Here is a 19,485-nt window from a genome sequence, read left to right on the forward strand (position 1 = left end):
ATGTCCATTTTGCATCTGCACCTGTATCACAACCATACAAGCACTTGAGGGTCTTCAAATCACCAGCTAGATGCCATTCAACTTAAAACGTTCCATGCCCATCCACAATTAATGTTTGCCCTGCCTCTTGTCTTCAAATAATCGACGGGATGCTGGTTCTCTCCAAAACCCACTTCAATGTCTCGTGGCACTCCTTTGGGGTATCAAAGGCTGCAAGCCACCATATGTCCTTCTCAAATTGGACTAAGAAATCCTACTCAACTTCCTCATCCCCTTGAGCAAAATGCAAGGCATCATTCATAATACAAATGCTCACCCTCTTTAGCTTGTGCTCTTTTACCAACTGAGCTTCATCCATTTTTATAACAAATACTAGCTTGCCATCTATACAATGAAAGAGAAATTTAGTGAGGATATAGAAATCAGAAGAAATAAAGTTGAATGTGAAGAGGGAATTTCCCTTACTTCTTCTCTCATCCCATAGAATTTGACCATAGCTCTCTGCAAATTCTCTACATACATGTAAACATTATTGAAAGCATTCATCTCAAACATTTGGATGCCAGATTTCTTTTTACTCTTCTAAGTCATTGTGCCACTTACACAATGGTATCCTCCAAGCTTTTCTCTAGCACATTGGTTTGTTTCTTGATGTGCAAGCCTTACAAACCACGGTGTTGGCAATGGCATTGTAGATATCTTATACTTTTCCTCCATAGCAGACTTGAAAATTTTAAAAACAAAGTTGTAAGATTCATGACTTACACCAATAGCATCACAAGATCCAAGAACCTCCTGTGCTTGGACAAGGCCCTTGAAATCCTTCATTACCTCTCTAGCAACTTGTTTATGTAGCCCTTTTTGTCTAGGGTCCTTCAACACTTCCATGACATCACTTGGCTTTATTAAACTTCTTAGAACATATGAAGGATCACTATCATCCATTTCCATTATTCCCATCACATCCTCCATGAAATTCCTAAAGTAGAGTACAAATGAGTCTTAGTGGAAAGAATGCAACACCACAAATATTTTGGGGTAAGAAATTTCATTGAAAATTTGGGGAACTAACCTTCTAGCCCGTATTCTCCTCTTTCGAGCACCACTATTGGTTGACAATGCATCCATAGATTGCAATTGTCTTTTCCTCTCCTTTATTCCCAAAGGTGTTCCCTTAAACTTTTGTACTCGTTCTATCGACTTCTCTCGTTCCTTCTCCACAACATGTTGAACTTGGCCATAGATAGACCTTTCCAAATCTTGTTTGCTTTCAGCAAGCTTCTAGATTGATTCTTCCAATTCATGTCACTCCAAGTCCAGTGCATGTGCTTTGTCACTGAGTTCTTTGTTTTGTAATTGATCCTGCATACTATTATGCATTGCCACAATAGTAATATTTTCCAAATATGCAAGTTCTTCTGCTTGAGCTCTCTGCACCTCGCTTGCTTGCATAGCCAATGTCTTAGAATGGTTCAATCGATTGTAATAACGGAGCAATCCAACATGTCCCTTGCCAACAAACCGAACAACATCATGCACTATATGAAAAGGAGGACTCTTTGGGTGGCAGGGTCTAAAGGATACAAGTTTCCATCCACCCAAAGGTCAAGATGCTTCTTCCCTTGCAATCAAAGACTGTGGAGCACACTTTGAGGAGTTCCACTATATCCCAAAAAACGTGTGCTTGCATATTCTTTCTCTAGTTGTAGGTTCACATGGTACTTGTTGGATATGTCCTCGAATGGTGCCATGAGTACTTAAAGAGAGGTATCAGTGATGCAAGCTAAAATGTAGGGGAGAGCTGGCAAAGATAGAGCAGTGAGAGGGAGAGAGTAGCAAGGAAGAGGGAGGAGAAGAAGCAAATGAGGGCAAGAGGAAGAGGACAAGAAGAGTAGGGCAACAGGTGTAGAAGGGAGGGAAGGACCTGCTGTAGAGGGGAGGAGGAGGGGAGAGATGCTATAGGAGGGAGGAGGAGGGGAGAGATTCTGCAGGAGAGAGGAGTAGAGGAAAGGGATCCTAGGTGGCTGGAGAATATTTGGAGAGGAAGGAGGGAGGAGGAGCCAGAAGGAGGAGGAGGGGAGAGGGAGGAGGGAGAAGGAGGAGCAAGACGAAGGAGGGGAGAGGAGGAGGGAGGGGGAGGGAGGGAGAGGGAGAGGGAGAGGGAGGAGGAGGAGCGAGGGAGAGAGAGGGAGGGAGGGAGAGAGAGGGGGGGGGAGGGAGGGAGATTCAAAATTTAAAATTCAAATTTTAAAAAGTGGCCCCCTTCCCTCATTGATGGGGGGAGAGGTGGGCTCAAATGTGGGCTTAACCCACCTAGGTTGGGCTGGTTAGGCCTCTTTGGGACCCTCCAAGCCCCTTGCATTAGCCCATTAAGCATTCCCTAATCCATTCCTTATGAGGCCCTTTTGAGACCCCAATTCTCCCCTAATACCAATGGTAATTGGTAGATTTAATCACACTGAAACCTTTGCAATATAATAATAATATCAATTTAAAATTGTAAATTCAAGATTAACACACGTATTCATTCTTGTCACCTTTCTCCAATTCTCGTCACCTTCTACTAGTAGCTTTGCAATTCTCAAAGCTCTCCATTTCTTATCACCTTCTATTGGCTTTGCAATTCTCCAAGGCCTCCCCTTATCATCACCTTCTACTGGCTTTGCACTTATGTTCTTCTATCTAAGACAATAGAATGGCACCTCAAACTATTCTACTGAAATATCTGCAATCTCAAACACTTGCTATTAGATATGATACTGAGTTTTGTGAGGTTGCATTAATAGATATGAAGGACCATTTTGCCATGAATAGTACCTTTGGTATTTCACTCTACTGTGCATGAAATTTTTTTCCATTAAAATACTGGATGAATTATGAAATATGCTCCACTACATAAAGCAAGTACATGAAAGTGGACTAATGGGAATTGATTGTTTAAGAACTAATTTGGCATCACTACCTGCCTGGCTTAATTCTTTGCATGGCCTCCTTGCTGTTACTAAATGCTTTCTCTAATGGCTTACCCCATTTCCTTAAATTTAAGGTGCCATGATTAAGGAGACTATGAAACTCTTCTATCCTTAGATTATTCATGAAAAATGTGTGTGGCTTTGAAGTACAATATAGTGTCATGCAAAAGCCAAAATAAAAAGTTTATTTCTATGCTCATATGATGTTAGGATAGACAGATAAAAGGTTAGGAAAATAATCCAAAAATTGAAGTTTCTTATGCTCCTTTTATGTGTTGTAAATAAGAAATAGATACATATATAGATAGATTTTGTTCATCCATGTGAGAGGTAATACATATATAAACACCTATTTTATTAATTTTGGACTTTTTGTGTTGTTTTTGGATGAAGCCCAAAAATCCTTCCCAAATGAAAACTTTACTTTGTGAAAATATCCTTCCCAAATCAAAATTTTACTTTCTGAAAATATTCTTCCCGAATCAAAAGTTCACTTTGTGGCACTATCATATTCACATAAAAATATTGTTTTTTCAATCTATACTTTTGCACCAACATGCAAGAATTTGAAATAATCCTATATTAGAAATTCTAGCTATATCTAAGTTATTTGTTAATTTAATTATTTTTAATATTTTTCCTTGACGTTTGTCCTTGACGTGATAAATTTATAAATCCATGAAAGGAGACTTAAATATTTCATGAAAATAACATTGTCACTCGCAACATGCACAAAATTTTTAAAACTTTTAATAAATAGAAAAAAGACATGATGCCATAAGACCCAAGTTTTGTATTGAACCAAAGAGGTATAATAGCAATTATAGCTATTATTATATGATTATATTGAGACACGTTGCTCTCAGCTAGAGTCTTTATATCCAAAATGATATAGATTGAACATATGTTTACAATTTAAATTGTTGCTCTTAAAGAGCCTCAATTCGTGCCATCGGCATAATTTGACTCCCCATTGTCTTATTGCTCAATGTCACGACAGTCCCTTGCCAGGTGCCATCTACATAATTTGACTCCCACTTGTCTTGCCAAGCCTTGCCCCTTGGGTGCATTGACTCCCCATTATCTTATTGCTCAATGTGATAGTCCCTTGCCAGGTGCCATCTGCATTAACTCCCTATTGTCTTGCCAAGCCTTGACCCTTGGGTGACATCCAGTGCAAAATACAGGTGCCATCTGCATTAACTCCCATAAGTTATCTTGCCAAGCCTTGCCCCTTGGGTGCATTGACTCCCCATTATCTTATTGCTCCATGTGATAGTCCCTTGCCAGGTGCCATCTGCATTAACTCCCTATTGTCTTGGCAAGCCTTGACCCTTGGGTGACATCCAGTGCATATTATTCTTCATTCGCGCTGTCTCCTTATACTTCCTCCATGGTGAGCATCCTTAAAAATTCGTGTATATGCAAAATAGTTTGTTGTGGTATTTTTATTTTTCCTTCTACCTCATATCCCATGCACTTCTTTGATTTCTTTGCCCTTGAATGCCAAGACACTATGATTGTCTCCGTCAAAACTTGAGAGACCGCTTCATCATTTGGGACCCACTCCTTCATTATACAATTAGTATACAATGTGCTGTTATCCATATTCTCATTCCTGCCCTTTGGCTCATACCATACCGCTGTAAATGTTGTAGCTCTCCCTTGGTCATCTCTTTGCACATCAACTACTTTTGCAACCCAAAACTTCACATTCTCATATTCATCATCCGATGGCCGAACCACAACAAAACAATCGACCTCTATATCTACTTGTGGCATAAACTCTCTCTTCTTCGGTCCACAATATGGATGTGGGAGTAATGATACAAATTCATTTTCAAAGACTGGAGCTGGGCGCAAATCGTTATGAGCATTTGGCCAAAACATATTGCATTCTTCCTTGACATCCTTTGAACCTCGCATTCTCTCAAGGTCCTTTATTAAATTTTGTGTCTTGTTAATTACAGTGGTTGTGTGTTCTCTCCAAGTAGGCTTCGAATCAGGATATCTCTGGAGCATTTCCTCTTTGCATGTAATAAATGCTTTTAATCCTTCTATTTCACAGTTAGATCTCTCATTGAATTCTTGTATAGGAGCCCATGTTGGATACCTTTCCTTGCTGGGAATTGAAGTTAAGAGACTGTAAGGTTCTTCAGGTTTCCATTTTGTATCATGAGAATATTGTTGCCATTGCATTATGGGTTTTTCATCTTTTAAAAAAAAACGAAAGTAGTGTGGATTGGTATGACCTGTCAATGCATCACCACCCGTTTGTATGAAAGGTAGAATGAAGCTCTTCCAATCATACATTCTTTCAAGCCTCTCACATACTGTACTTTCCTTACGACCACCAACTTGCCTGCCACATCTTCTTACCAAGTCATCTATTGTCTCCACATCCTTGCATTTAAGCTCCCTTGAGACTGTGCTAAAAACCTGATCGATATCCTCATGTGTATGCCCAACATACAAAAATCCACATTCGACCTCAGTGAAGATTGAGCAACTAGCATGGAGCAGAATGCAAACATGAGTACATTCTTATTTTCTCGCGAGCAATTATCAGCTTGTATTCTCAAAGTCAGTGGTAAGAGACCTTTTTCTGCATGTACATTGCAAATTGCCTTCATAATAGATGTTACAACTTCATTGCTATCATGTAGATGCAAGGAATCAATCCATATATCTACAAAGAACTTAATTCCATGCACTAACACTCCACATAGATGTGTCTTTAGAAAGTGCTTTCCTTGTAATTTAGGTGGAGTGGCAACAAAATGAGGCAATGTTGTTGTATTCTAATCCATGCCATCTACAATAAGGCACATGTAGTCATCAGGATGCGAAATAGCTTGATTTAGACATGTTGCACTCTCAATCGCTCGCTTTAAATCATCACAAACATTGCACTTTGACATTTTTTTCCTCCTTGGGATTTTAACATATCCAAAGTTCTTCTTCCAAAGAGTATACAAAGTATGAGAAGAAGCTACAGCATCCCCTCTTTGCCTTTGCTTTTCTACAATAGAGTCAAATACTTCGAGCTTTGTCAAGCCCATTGGAAGGTGCATTTCAGTGATCGCATCACCGTTAGGGAGTTTGGTAGATATATAGGGTTGAGGTAAAGCATTTTCATGTATGAAGTCTTGCAAAATTGATGCTGCCCTGACAGTTGAGATTCTTGATTTGGACCTTCCTCTATTATTTTGAATGCTAAATTTGTTGCCACCCTTTGCCTTGGTGACTAAATCCCAATATGTACCATGGGATAATCCAGTAATATTGCGATATGCCTTATTGCAAATCCTTTTTCCATTTACGAAAGGTTTTACCTTTTGTCTTGAACTTAGCCTTTTATTGCCATTCTAAAGAAAGCAAGAGAGACTTGTAAGAAGGTATTCATTTCTTTCGCTTCCTCTTCTTTGCCACACGTGTCCTCTACATTCCCTGATGTCTGCAAGATCAATGAAGCACATACATCTTTGCTTGCAACATAGATATCCCAATGCATTTAACATGTTCTCCTCCTTCATTACTCTCTCCCTCTTTGATTGCTTTTGTGGATCTGCCTGGATTCACTTTCTCTTCATGCATATGTATGACCGTTTTCGTTCCTCGTGCACGTTGTTATCTGTATTTATGCACTTCTTCTCCTCACATTTGTTTGTAACCAAGCATCCATGATTGGTCGTTGCATCCTTGGCCATATCACAATCAAAGTTAAATATTGAATAATGCTTTGTTGATCTCATCCTCGTTTTTAACATACTCTTAGGACCATTCAATGAATTCAATATTCTCTGAGAGTATTGAGAACCTTGAAACTCTTCCACTCCTGAGAGAACATCACTCATTGGGACATCTTGCATGGCTTTCACAAATCCATAAGCTTGATTGACACCAGGTTTGTTAATATGCATGAACTCATCCACACTTGACAAGACATCGCTATTGAAACCTTTGCCCTTCTCACTGTGCAAGAATTCATCCACCCCAGATAAGGCTTCGCTTCTAAAATCATTTTGTTTCTCGGAACCAATGAACTCATCCACTTCAGATAAGATGTCACTTCTATAATTGAGTATATTGAAATCATCCACATTTGAAGTGATAGAGCCTGGCACATGGGCATGCTTTTTAGGTCCTTTGATATTGTAGTATACCTTGTCTTTATCATTGAAAACCATGTGCCTCTTTCTCATGTTTAAAAATTGCATGCTCCATCTCATATTCTTGCCTACCTCATAGTAGGGATCACATAAGGATGTTATGTTATTAACCATACCATCATCAGTGACTTTTAAAATCCTCAATCTGTGCAAATGACCATTGCTCCACTTGTTCAAATCCCAATACTTCACCTTTTGCTACAGTCTTATTTGCAAATGATCTCATTTGTAAAATGTCCCCTATAGTAAAATCCAAGGTGGTGCACTTTGTATTCTTGATAATGTCTGTTGCATAAGTCTCATCTTTGTCCCATGCTATAAATGATTTGTTGGATGTATTGTAGGGCATAACATCTCCAAGTGTTTCTATATCTCCACATTTATACTTTAGCTCAACATGTGCGCTAAGAATCTTTGGTACAGTAACTACCACCTTATCTTCGCCAAGTCTTCGAAAGTGGCAAACTGAATTGGGATCACTATCATGGATTGTAGCAAATGCAACTACTTCTCTTTTGCTACATAAAATCACATCCATCCCTGGAACAAAATCTATAGCCATCTCCTTTGTGAGAGTCCTTCGCAAGCAAGCTGCAGTAGCAACAATTACATAAATATTAGTCTCTTTTATTATAATTTTTAATTAGTACTTAGTTTATTGGTGGGAGAAGTTATCCGATCAAGTACTCATCAGATGGACATGCCAAGCTATCCTTTCCATGGTCAATCGAGCATTAAATACTATTTTTGCTCTAGTGTCATGCACATCCATAAAAAAACACGCTGCTAGGTATGTTATCCAATCAAGCACTTATGGGATGGGCGTGCCACTTTGCATGTAAGTCCATTCCACCTAGTTGAAGGTGTGTGCAAAGTATTGTGCCCATCGGATATGCTTTGCATTGTCGATCAAGCATAAAACGCCATTTTTGGCTTAGTGTTATGCACAACCATGAAAAAACACGGTCCTAAGTGTGTTAATCAAACAAGTACTTATTGGATGGGGGCTCCACTTTTCACGCAAGTCCATTTCAACTAGGTTGAGATGCATACAAAGTATTGTCACCATCGGATATGCTCTGCATGGTTGCTTATGCATTATACAACGTTCTTCCCGTAGTGATATGCACATCTGCAAAAAAACACACCCTTAGGTATGTTATCTGACCAAGTACTTATCGAATGGGTGTGCCTCTTTGAGAAAATTTCAATACCACCTAGGTTAAGGCGTAGGAAAAGTATTGTTCCCATCGGATATGCTTTGCATGGTCTATCGAGCATTAAAGACCATTTTTGCCTTAGTGTCATGCACATCCGTAAAAAAACACGTTGCTAGGTGTGTTATCCGATCAAGTACTTATGCGATGGGAATGCCACTTTGCATGTAAGTCAATTCCACCTGGTTGAAGGTGTGTGCAAAGTATTGTGCCCATCGGATATGCTTTGCATTGTGGATCAGCCATAAAACACCGTTTTTGCCTTAGTGTCATGCACAACCATATAAAAACACAGCCCTAGGTGTGTTATTCAAACAAGTACTTATCGGATGGGGGCTCCACTTTGCATGCAAGACCGTTTCAACTACCTTGAGGTGCGTGCAAAGTATTGTCACCATCGGATATGCTTTGCATGGTCAATCATGCATTATACACCATTTTTTCCCGAGTGATATGCACATCCGCAAAAAAACACGCCCTTAGGTGTGTTATCTGACCAAGTACTTATCGGATGGGTGTGCCTCTTTGAGAAAATTCCAATACCACCTAGGTTGAGGCGTAAAAAAGTGTTGTGCGCATCGGATATCCTTTGCATTATCGATCAAGCAATAAATACTATTTTTGCTCTAGTGTCATGCACATCCATAAAAAAACACACTGCTAGGTATGTTATCCGATCAAGCACTTATGGGATGGGAGTGCCACTTTGCATGTAAGTCAATTCCACCTACTTGAAGGTGTGTGCAAAGTATTGTGCCCATTGGATATGCTTTGCATTGTTGATCAAGCATAAAACAACGTTTTTGCCTCAGTGTCATGCACAACCATGAAAAAACACGGTCCTAGGTGTGTTAATCAAACAAGTACTTATCGGATGGGGGCTCCGCTTTGCACGCAAGTTTGTTTCAACTATGTTCAGGTGGGTGCAAAGTATAGTCACCATCGGATATGATTTGCATGGTCGATCACGCATTATACACCATTTTTTCCCTAGTGATATGCACATCTGCAAAAAAACACGTCCTCAGGTTTGTTATCTGACCAAGTACTTATCGGATGGGTGTGCCTCTTTGAGAACATTTCAATACCACCTAGGTTGCAGTGTAGGAAAAGTATTGTGCCCACCGGATATCCTTTGCATGGTCGATCGAGCATTAAATACTATTTTTGCTCTAGTGTCATGCACATCCGTAAAAAAAGCACGCTGCTAGGTATGTTATCCGATCAAGAACTTATGGGATGGGTGTGCCACTTTGCATGTAAGTCAATTCCACCTATTTTAAGGTGTGTGAAAAGTATTGTGCCCATCGGATATGCTTTGCATTGTCGATCAAGCATAAAACAACGTTTTTACCTTAGTGTTATGCACAACCATGAAAAAACACGGTCCTAAGTGTGTTAATCAAACAAGTACTTATCGGATGGGGGCTCCAGTTTGCACGCAAGTCCGTTTCAACTAGGTTGAGATGCGTGAAAAGTATTGTCACCATCGGATATGCTCTTCATGGTCGATTATGCATTATACAATGTTTTCCCCGTAGTGATATACACATCCGCCAAAAAAAATGCCCTTAGGTATGTTATCTGACCAAGTACTTATCAGATGGGTGTGCCTCTTTGAGAACATTTCAATACCACCTAGGTTAAGGTTTAGGAAAAGTATTGTGCCCATCCGATATGCTTTGCATGGTTGATCGAGCATTACATACCATTTTTGCCTTAGTGTCATGCACATCCGTAAAAAAACATGCTGCTAGGTGTGTTACCCGATCAAGTACTTATGCGATGGGAATGCCACTTTGCATGTAAGTGAATTAAGCCTAGTTGAAGTTGTGTGCAAAGTATTGTGCCCATCGGATATGCTTTGCATTGTCGATCAAGCATAAAACACCGTTTTTGCCTTTGTGTCATGCACAACCATATAAAAACACGGCCGTAGGTGTGTTATTCAAATAAGTACTTATCGGATGGGGACTCCACTTTGCATGCAAGTCTCTTTCAACTACCTTGAGGTGTGTGCAAAGTATTATCACCATTGGATATGCTTTGCATGGTCGATCACGCATTATACACCATTTTTTCCCTAGTGATATGCACATCCGCAAAAAAACACGCCCTTAGGTGTGTTATCTGACGAATTACTTATCGGATGGGTGTGCCTCTTTGCGATAACTTCAATACCACCTAGGTTGAGGTGTACGAAAAGTGTTGTGCCCGTCGGATATCCTTTGCATGGTCGATCGACCATTAAATACTATTTTTGCTCTAGTGTCATGCACATCCGTAAAAAAACACGTTGCTAGGTATGTTATCCGATCAAGCACTTATGGGATGGGCGTGCCACTTTGCATGTAAGTCAATTACACCTAGTTGAAGGTGTGTGCAAGGTATTGTGCCCATCGGATATGCTTTGCATTGTCGATCAGGCATAAAACACCGTTTTTGCCTTAGTGTCATGCACAACCATATAAAAACACGGTCCTAGGTGTGTTATTCAAACAAGTACTTATCGGATGGGGGCTCCACTTTGCATGCAAGTCCCTTTCAACTACCTTGAGGTGCGTGCAAAGTATTGTCACCATCAGATATGCTTTGCATGGTCGATCACGCATTATACACCATTTTTTCTCTAGTGATATGCACATCCGCAAAAAAACACGCCCTTAGGTGTGTTATCTGACCAAGTACTTATCGGATGGGTGTGCCTCTTTGAGAACATTTCAATACCACCTAGGTTGAGGTTTACGAAAAGTGTTGTGCCCATCGGATATCCTTTGCATGGTCGATTGAGCATTAAATACTATTTTTGCTCGTGTCATGCACATTCGTAAAAAAACATGCTGCTAGGTATGTTATCCGATCAAGCACTTATGGGATGGGAGTGCCACTTTGCATGTAAGTCAATTCCACCTAGCTGAAGGTGTGTGCAAAGTATTCTTCCCATCAGATATGCTTTGCATTGTCGATCAAGCATAAAACATTGTTTTTGCCTTAGTGTCATGCACAACCATGAAAAAACACGGTCCTAAGTGTATTAATCAAACAAGTACTTATCGGATGGGGACTCCAGTTTGCACGCAAGTCTATTTCAATAGGTTGAGATGCATGCAAAGTATTGTCACCACCGGATATGCTCTGCATGGTCGATTACGCATTATACAACGTTTTTCCCGTAGTGATATGCACATCCGCAAAAAAAACATGCCCTTAGGTATGTTATCTGACCAAGTACTTATCGGATGGGTGTGCCTCTTTGAGAACATTTCAATACCACCTAGGTTAAGGTGTAGGAAAAGTATTGTGCCCATCAGATATGCTTTGCATGGTCGATCGGGCATTAAATACCATTTTTGCCTTAGTGTCATGCACATCCGTAAAAAAACATGCTGCTAGGTGTGTTATCCCATCAAGTACTTATGCGATGGGAATTCCACTTTGCATGCAAGTCAATTCCACCTAGTTGAAGGTTTTGTCAAAGTATTGTGCCCATCGGATATGCTTTGCATTGTAGATCAAGCATAAAACACCGTTTTTGCCTTAGTGTCATGCACAACCATATAAAACCACGGTCCTAGGTTTGTTATTCAAACAAGTACTTATCGGATGGGGACTCCACTTTGCACACAAGTCCCTCTCAACTACCTTGAGGTGCGTGCAAAGTATTGTCACCATCGGATATGCTTTGCATGGTCGATCACGCATTATACACCATTTTTTCCCTAGTGATATGGACATCCGCAAAAAAATACAACCTTAGGTGTGTTATCTGACTAAGTACTTATCGGATGGGTGTGCCTCTTTGAGAACATTTCAATACCACCTAGGTTGAGGCCTACAAAAAGTGTTGTGCCCATCGGATATCCTTTGCATGGTCGATCGAGCATTAAATACTATTTTTGCTCTAGTGTCATGCACATCCGTAAAAAAACACGTTGCTAGGTATGTTATCCGATCAAGCACTTATGGGATGGGTGTGTCACTTTGCATGTAATTCAATTCCACCTAGTTGAAGGTGTGTTCTAAGTATTGTGCCCATCGGATATGCTTTGCATTGTCGATCAAGCATAAAACACCATTTTTGCCTTAGTGTCATGCACAACCATATAAAAACACAGTCCTAGGTGTGTTATTCAAAAAAGTACTTATCAGATGGGGGCTCCACTTTGCACACAAGTCTGTTTCAACTAGCTTGAGGTGCATGCAAAGTTTTGTCATCATCGGATATGCTTTGCATGGTCGATCACTCATTATACACCATTTTTTCTCTAGTGATATGCACATTCGCAAAAAAACACGCCCTTAGGTGTGTTATCTGACCAAGTACTTATCGGATGGGTATACCTCTTTGAGAACATTTTAATACCACCTAGGTTGAGGCGTACAAAAAGTGTTGTGCCCATCGGATATCCTTTGCATGGTTGATCGAGCATTAAATACTATTTTTGCTCTAGTGTCATGCACATCCGTAAAAAAACACACTGCTAGGTATGTTATCTGATCAAGCACTTATGGGATGGGCGTGCCACTTTGCATGTAAGTCCATTTCACCTATTTAAAGGTGTGTGCAAAGTATTGTGCCCATCAGATATGCTTTTCATTGTCGATTAAGCATAAAACAACGTTTTTGCCTTAGTGTCATGCACAACCATGAAAAAACACGGTCCTAGGTGTGTTATTCAAACAAGTACTTATCAGATGGGGGCTCCAGTTTGCACACAAGCCCGTTTCAACTACATTGAGGTGCATGCAAAGTATTGTCACCATCAGATATGCTTTGCATGGTCGATCACACCTTATACACCATTTTCTCTCGAGTGATATGCACATCCGCAAGAAAACATGCCCTTAGGTGTGTTATCTGATAAAGTACTTATCGGATGGATGTGCTGCTTTGATAAAATTTCAATACCACCTAGGTTGAGGCATACAAAAGGTGTTGTGCCCATCGGATATCCTTTACATGGTCGATTGAGCATTAAATACTATTTTTGCTCTAGTGTCATGCACATCCGTAAAAAAATGAGAAAAAAACACGCTGCTAGGTATGTTATCCGATCAACCACTTATGGGATGGGAGTGCCACTTTAGATTTAAGTCAATTCCACCTAGTTGAAGGTGTGTGCAAAGTATTGTGCCCATCGGATATGCTTTGCATTGTCGGTCAAGCATAAAACACCGTTTTTGCCTTAGTGTCATGCACAACCATGAAAAAACACGGTCCTTAGTGTCATGCACAACCATGAAACAAGTACTTATCGGATGGGGGCTCCAGTTTGCATGCAAGTCTGTTTCAACTAGGTTGAGATGCGTGCAAAGTATTGTCACCATCGGATATGCTCTGCATTGTTGATTACGCATTATACAACGTTTTTCCCGTAGTGATATGCACATCCGCAAAAAAACATGCCCTTAGGTATGTTATCTGACCAAGTACTTATCGCATGGGTGTGCCTCTTTGAGAACATTTCAATACCACCTAGGTTAAGGTGTAGGAAAAGTATTGTGCCCATCGGATATGCTTTGCATGGTCGATCGAGCATTAAATACCATTTTTGCCTTAGTGTGATGCACATCCCTAAAAAAACAAGCTGCTAGGTATGTTATCCGATCAAGTACTTATGCGATGGGAATGCCACTTTGCATGTAAGTTAATTCGACCTAGTTGAAGGTGTGTGCAAAGTATTGTGCCCATCAGATATGCTTTGCATTATCCATCAAGCATAAAACACCGTTTTTGCCTTTGTGTCATGCACAACCATATAAAAACATGGCCGTAGGTGTGTTATTCAAATATGTACTTATCGGATGGCGGCTCCACTTTGCACACAAGTCCGTTTCAGCTATGTTGAGGTGCGTTCAAAGTATTGTCATCATCGGATATGCTTTGCATGGTCCATCACACATTATACACCATTTTTTCCCTAGTGATATGGACATCCATTAAAAAACACGCCCTTAGGTTTGTTATCTGACCAAGTACTTATCGTATGGGTGTGTCTCATTGAGAACATTTCAATACCACCTAGGTGGAGGTGTACAAAAAGTTTTTTGCCCATCGGGTATCCTTTGCATGGTCAATCGAGCATTAAATACTATTTTTGCTCTAGTGTCATGCACATTCGTAAACAAACACGCTGCTAGGTATGTTATCTGATCAAGAACTTATGGGATGGGTGTGCCACTTTGCATGTAAGTCAATTCCACCTAGTTGAAGGTGTGTGCAAAGTATTGTGCCCATCCAATATGCTTTGCATTGTCGATCAAGCATAAAACACCGTTTTTGCCTTAGTGTCATGCACAACCATGAAAAAACATGGTCCTAGGCCTGTTATTCAAACAAGTACTTATCGGGGATGGGGGCTCCACTTTTCCCGCAAGTCCCTTTCAACTACGTTGAGGTGCATGCAAAGTATTGTCACCATCGGATATGCTTTGCATGGTCGATCACACATTATACACCATTTTTTCCCGAGTGATATGCACATCTACAAAAAAACACGCCCTTAGGTGTGTTATCTGACCAAGTACTTATCGGATGGGTGTGCCTCTTTGAGAACATTCCAATACCACCTAGGTTGAGGCGTACGAAAATTGTTGTGCCCATCGAATATCCTTTGCATGATCGATCGAGCAATAAATACGATTTTTGCTCTAGTGTCATGCACATCCGTAAAAAAAACACGCTGCTAGGTATGTTATCCGATCATGCACTTATGGGATGGGAGTGCCACTTTGCATGTAAGTCAATTCCACCTATTTGAAGGTGTGTGCAAAGTATTGTGCCCATCAGATATGCTTTGCATTGTCGATCAAGCATAAAATAACGTTTTTGCCTTAGTGTCATGCACAACCATGAAAAAACACGGTCCTAGGTGTGTTAATCAAACAAGTACTTATCGGATGGGGGCTCCACTTTGCACACAAGTTTGTTTCAACTACGTTGAGGTGAGCACAAAAAATTGTCACCATCGGATATGCTTTGCATGGTCAATCATGCATTATACACCGTTTTTTCCCTAGTAGTATGCACATCCGTAAAAAAACACGCCCTTAGATGTGTTATCTGACCAAGTACTTATCAGATGGGTGTGCATCTTTAAGAACATTTATATACCACCTAGGTTGTGGTGTAGGAAAAGTGTTGTGCCCATCGGATATCCTTTGCATGGTCGATCAAGCATTAAATAGTATTTTTGCTCTAGTGTCATGCACATCCCTAAAAAAAACACGCTGCTACGTATGTTATCCGATCAAGCACTTATGGGATGGGTGTGCCACTTTGCATGTAAGTCAATTCAGCCTAGTTGAAGCTTTGTGCAAAGTATTATGCCCATCGGATATGCTTTGCATTGTCGATCAAGCATAAAACACCGTTTTTGCCTTAGTGTCATGCACAACCAGGAAAAAACACGGTCCTAAGTGTGTTAATAAAAAAAGTACTTATCGGATGGGGGCTCCAATTTGCACGCAAGTCCGTTTCAACTAGGTTGAGATGCATGCAAAGTATTGCCACCATCGGATATGCTCTGCATGGTCGATTAGACATTATACAATGTTTTTCCTGTAGTGATATGCACATCCGTAAAAAAACACGCCCTTAGGTATGTTATCTAAGCAAGTACTTATCAGATGGGTTTGCCTCTTTGAGAACATTTCAATACCACCTAGTTTAAGGCCTAGGAAAAGTATTGTGCCCATCGGATATGCTTTGCATGGTCGATCGAGCATTAAATACCATTTTTGCCTTAGTGTCATGCACATCCCTAAAAAAACACGCTGCTAGGTGTGTTATCCGATCAAGTACTTATGCGATGGGAATGCCACTTTGCATGTAAGTCAATTCCACCTAGTTAAAGGTGTGTGCAAGGTATTGTGCCAATCGGATATGCTTTGCATTGTCGATCAAGCATAAAACACCGTTTTTGCCTTAGTGTCATGCACAACCATATAAAAACATGGCCGTAGGTGTGTTATTCAAACAAGTACTTATCGGATGGGGGCTCCACTTTACACCCAAGTCTGTTTCAACTATGTTGAGGTGCGTGCAAAGTATTGTCACCATCAGATATGGTTTGCATGGTCGATCATGCATTATACACCATTTTTTCCTGAGTGATATGCACATCTGCAAAAAAACACGCCCTTAGGCGTGTTATCCGACCAAGTACTTATCGGATGGGTGTGCCTCTTTGAGAACATTCCAATACCACCTAGGTTGAGTGTAAGGAGGGGATTAGGGTGTGTGTGTGTGTGTGTGTGAATAAATGTGTAAGTGAAAAAGTGTGTGTGTGTGTTGTGCCCATCGGATATCCTTTGCATGATCAATCGAGCAATAAATACTATTTTTGCTCTAGTGTCATGCACATCCATTAAAAAACATGCTACTAGGTATGTTATCTGATCAAGCACTTATCGGATGGGAGTGCCACTTTGCATGTAAGTCAATTCCACCTAGTTGAAGGTGTGTGCAAAGTATTGTGCCCATCGGATATGCTTTGCATTGTCGATCAAGCATAAAACAATATTTTTGCCTTAGTGTCATGCACAACCATGAAAAAACACGGTCCTAGGTGTGTTAATCAAACAAGTACTTATCGGATGGGGGCTCCACTTTGCACACAAGTCCGTTTCAACTACGTTGAGGTGAGCACAAAAAATTGTCACCATCAGATATGCTTTGCATGGTCGATCATGCATTATACACCGTTTTTTCCCTAGTGGTATGCACATCCGTAAAAAAACACGCCCTTAGACATGTTATCTGACCAAGTACTTATCGAATGGGTGTGCCTCTTTGAGAACATTTCAATACCACCTAGGTTGCGGTGTAGGAAAAGTATTGTGCCCATCGGATATCCTTTGCATGGTCGATCGAGCATTAAATACAATTTTTGCTCTAGTGTCATGCACATTCGTAAAAAAAACACGCTGCTAGGTATGTTATCTGATCAAGCACTTATGGGATCGGTGTGCCACTTTGCATGTAAGTCAATTCCACCTAGTTCAAGGTGTGTGCAAAGTATTGTGCCCATCGAATATGCTTTGCATTGTCGATCAAGCATAAAACACCGTTTTTGCCTTAGTGTCATGCACAACCATGAAAAAACACGGTCCTAAGTGTGTTAATCAAACAAGTACTTATCGGATGGGGGCTCTAGTTTGCAAGAAAGTCCGTTTCAATTAGGTTGAGATGCATGCAAAGTATTGTCACCATCGGATATGCTCTGCATGGTCGATTATGCATTATACAATGTTTTTCCCGTAGTGATATGCACATCCGCAAAAAACACGCCCTTAGGTATGTTATCTGACCAAGTACTTATCGGATGGGTGTGCCTCTTTTAGAACATTTCAATACCACCTAGGTTAAGGTGTAGGGAAAGTATTGTGCCCATCCGATATGCTTTGCATGGTTGATCCAGCATTAAATACCATTTTTGCCTTAGTGTCATGCACATCCGTAAAAAAACACGCTGCTAGGTGTGTTATCCGATCAAGTACTTATGCGATGGGAATGCCACTTTACATTAAATCAATTCAAAGTAGTTGAAGGTGTGTGCAAAGTATTGTGCCCATCGGATATGCTTTGCATTGTCGATCAAGCATAAAACACCGTTTTTGCCTTAGTGTCATGCACAACCACATATAAAAACACGGCCATAGGTGTGTTATTCAAACAAGTACTTATCAGATGGGGGCTCCATTTTGCACGCAAGTCTGTTTCAACTATGTTGAGGTGCATGCAAAGTATTGTCATCATCGGATATGCTTTGCATGGTCGATCACGCATTATACACCGTTTTTTCCCTAGTGATATGCACATCCGCAAAAAAACACGCCCTTAGGTGTGTTATCTGACCAAGTACTTATCGGATGGGTGTGCTTCTTTGAGAACATTTCAATACCACCTAGGTTGCAGTGTAGGAAAAGTTTTGTGCCCATCGGATATCCTTTGCATGGTCGATCGAGCATTAAATACTATTTTTGCTCTAGTGTCATGCACATCCATAAAAAAACACACTGCTAGGTATATTATCCGATCAAGCACTGATGGGATGGGCATGCCACTTTGCATGTAAGTCAATTCCACCTAGTTGAAGGTGTATGCAAAGTATTATGCCCATCGGATATGCTTTGCATTGTTGATCAAGCATAAAACACCGTTTTTGCCTTAATGTCAAGCACATTTGTAAAAAAACACAGTCCTAGGTGTGGTATCGGATCAATTACTTATCTAACCGACACGCCACTTTTCATGTAACTCAATAACACCTAGGTTGAGGTGGTTGCAAAGTATTGTGCCCATCGGATGTACTTTGCATGATATATCACATATTAAACTCCGTTTGTGCCTCAATGTCATGCACAACCATAAAAAAACACGCTTTTAGGTGTGTTATCCGACCAACTGCTTATCATATGGGTGTAGCACTTTGCATGCAATGCAATACCACAATTGTTGAGACTCATGCAAAGTATTGTGCCCATCGGATATGCTTTGCATTGTCGAAGAAGCATTAAACACTATTTTGGCCTTAGTGTCATGCACAACCGTCAAAAAATGCATTCCTAGATGTGTTATTCGACTAAGTACTTATGGGATGGGCACGCCACTTTGCATGTAAGTCAATAATACCTAGTTTGAGATGTGTGCAAAGTATTGTGATGATTTCATATGTGTTGCATTGTCGATTAAGCATAAATCAGCGTTTTTGCCTTAGTGTTATGGACAACAACCAATAAAAAACATGGTCCTAGGTGTGATATTCTAAAAAGTACTTGTCAGATGGGGGAGCCACTTTGCAAGAAAGTCCATTTCAACTAGGTTGATGTGCCTGCATAGTATTGTGTCTATCGGTTATGCTTTGCATGGGGGATCACAATTATACACCTTTTTTCCCCTAGTGTTATGCACATCCGTCAAAGAACACGCTCTTAATAGGTATATTATCATACCAAGTACTTATTGAATGGGCATTCCACTTTGCATGGAATACCATACCACCGCTTTTGAGGCACGTGCAAAGTATTGTGCCCATCGGATATGCTTTACATGGTAGATTGAGTATTAAATACCGTTTTTGGCCTTGGTGTCATGTACAACCGTCAAAAAACATGATCGTA

Source organism: Dipteris shenzhenensis, chromosome 18, assembly GCF_047967505.1.
Source record: "Dipteris shenzhenensis isolate YYH24624 ecotype China chromosome 18, Dip_SZ_1.0, whole genome shotgun sequence".
NCBI lineage: Eukaryota > Viridiplantae > Streptophyta > Polypodiopsida > Gleicheniales > Dipteridaceae > Dipteris > Dipteris shenzhenensis.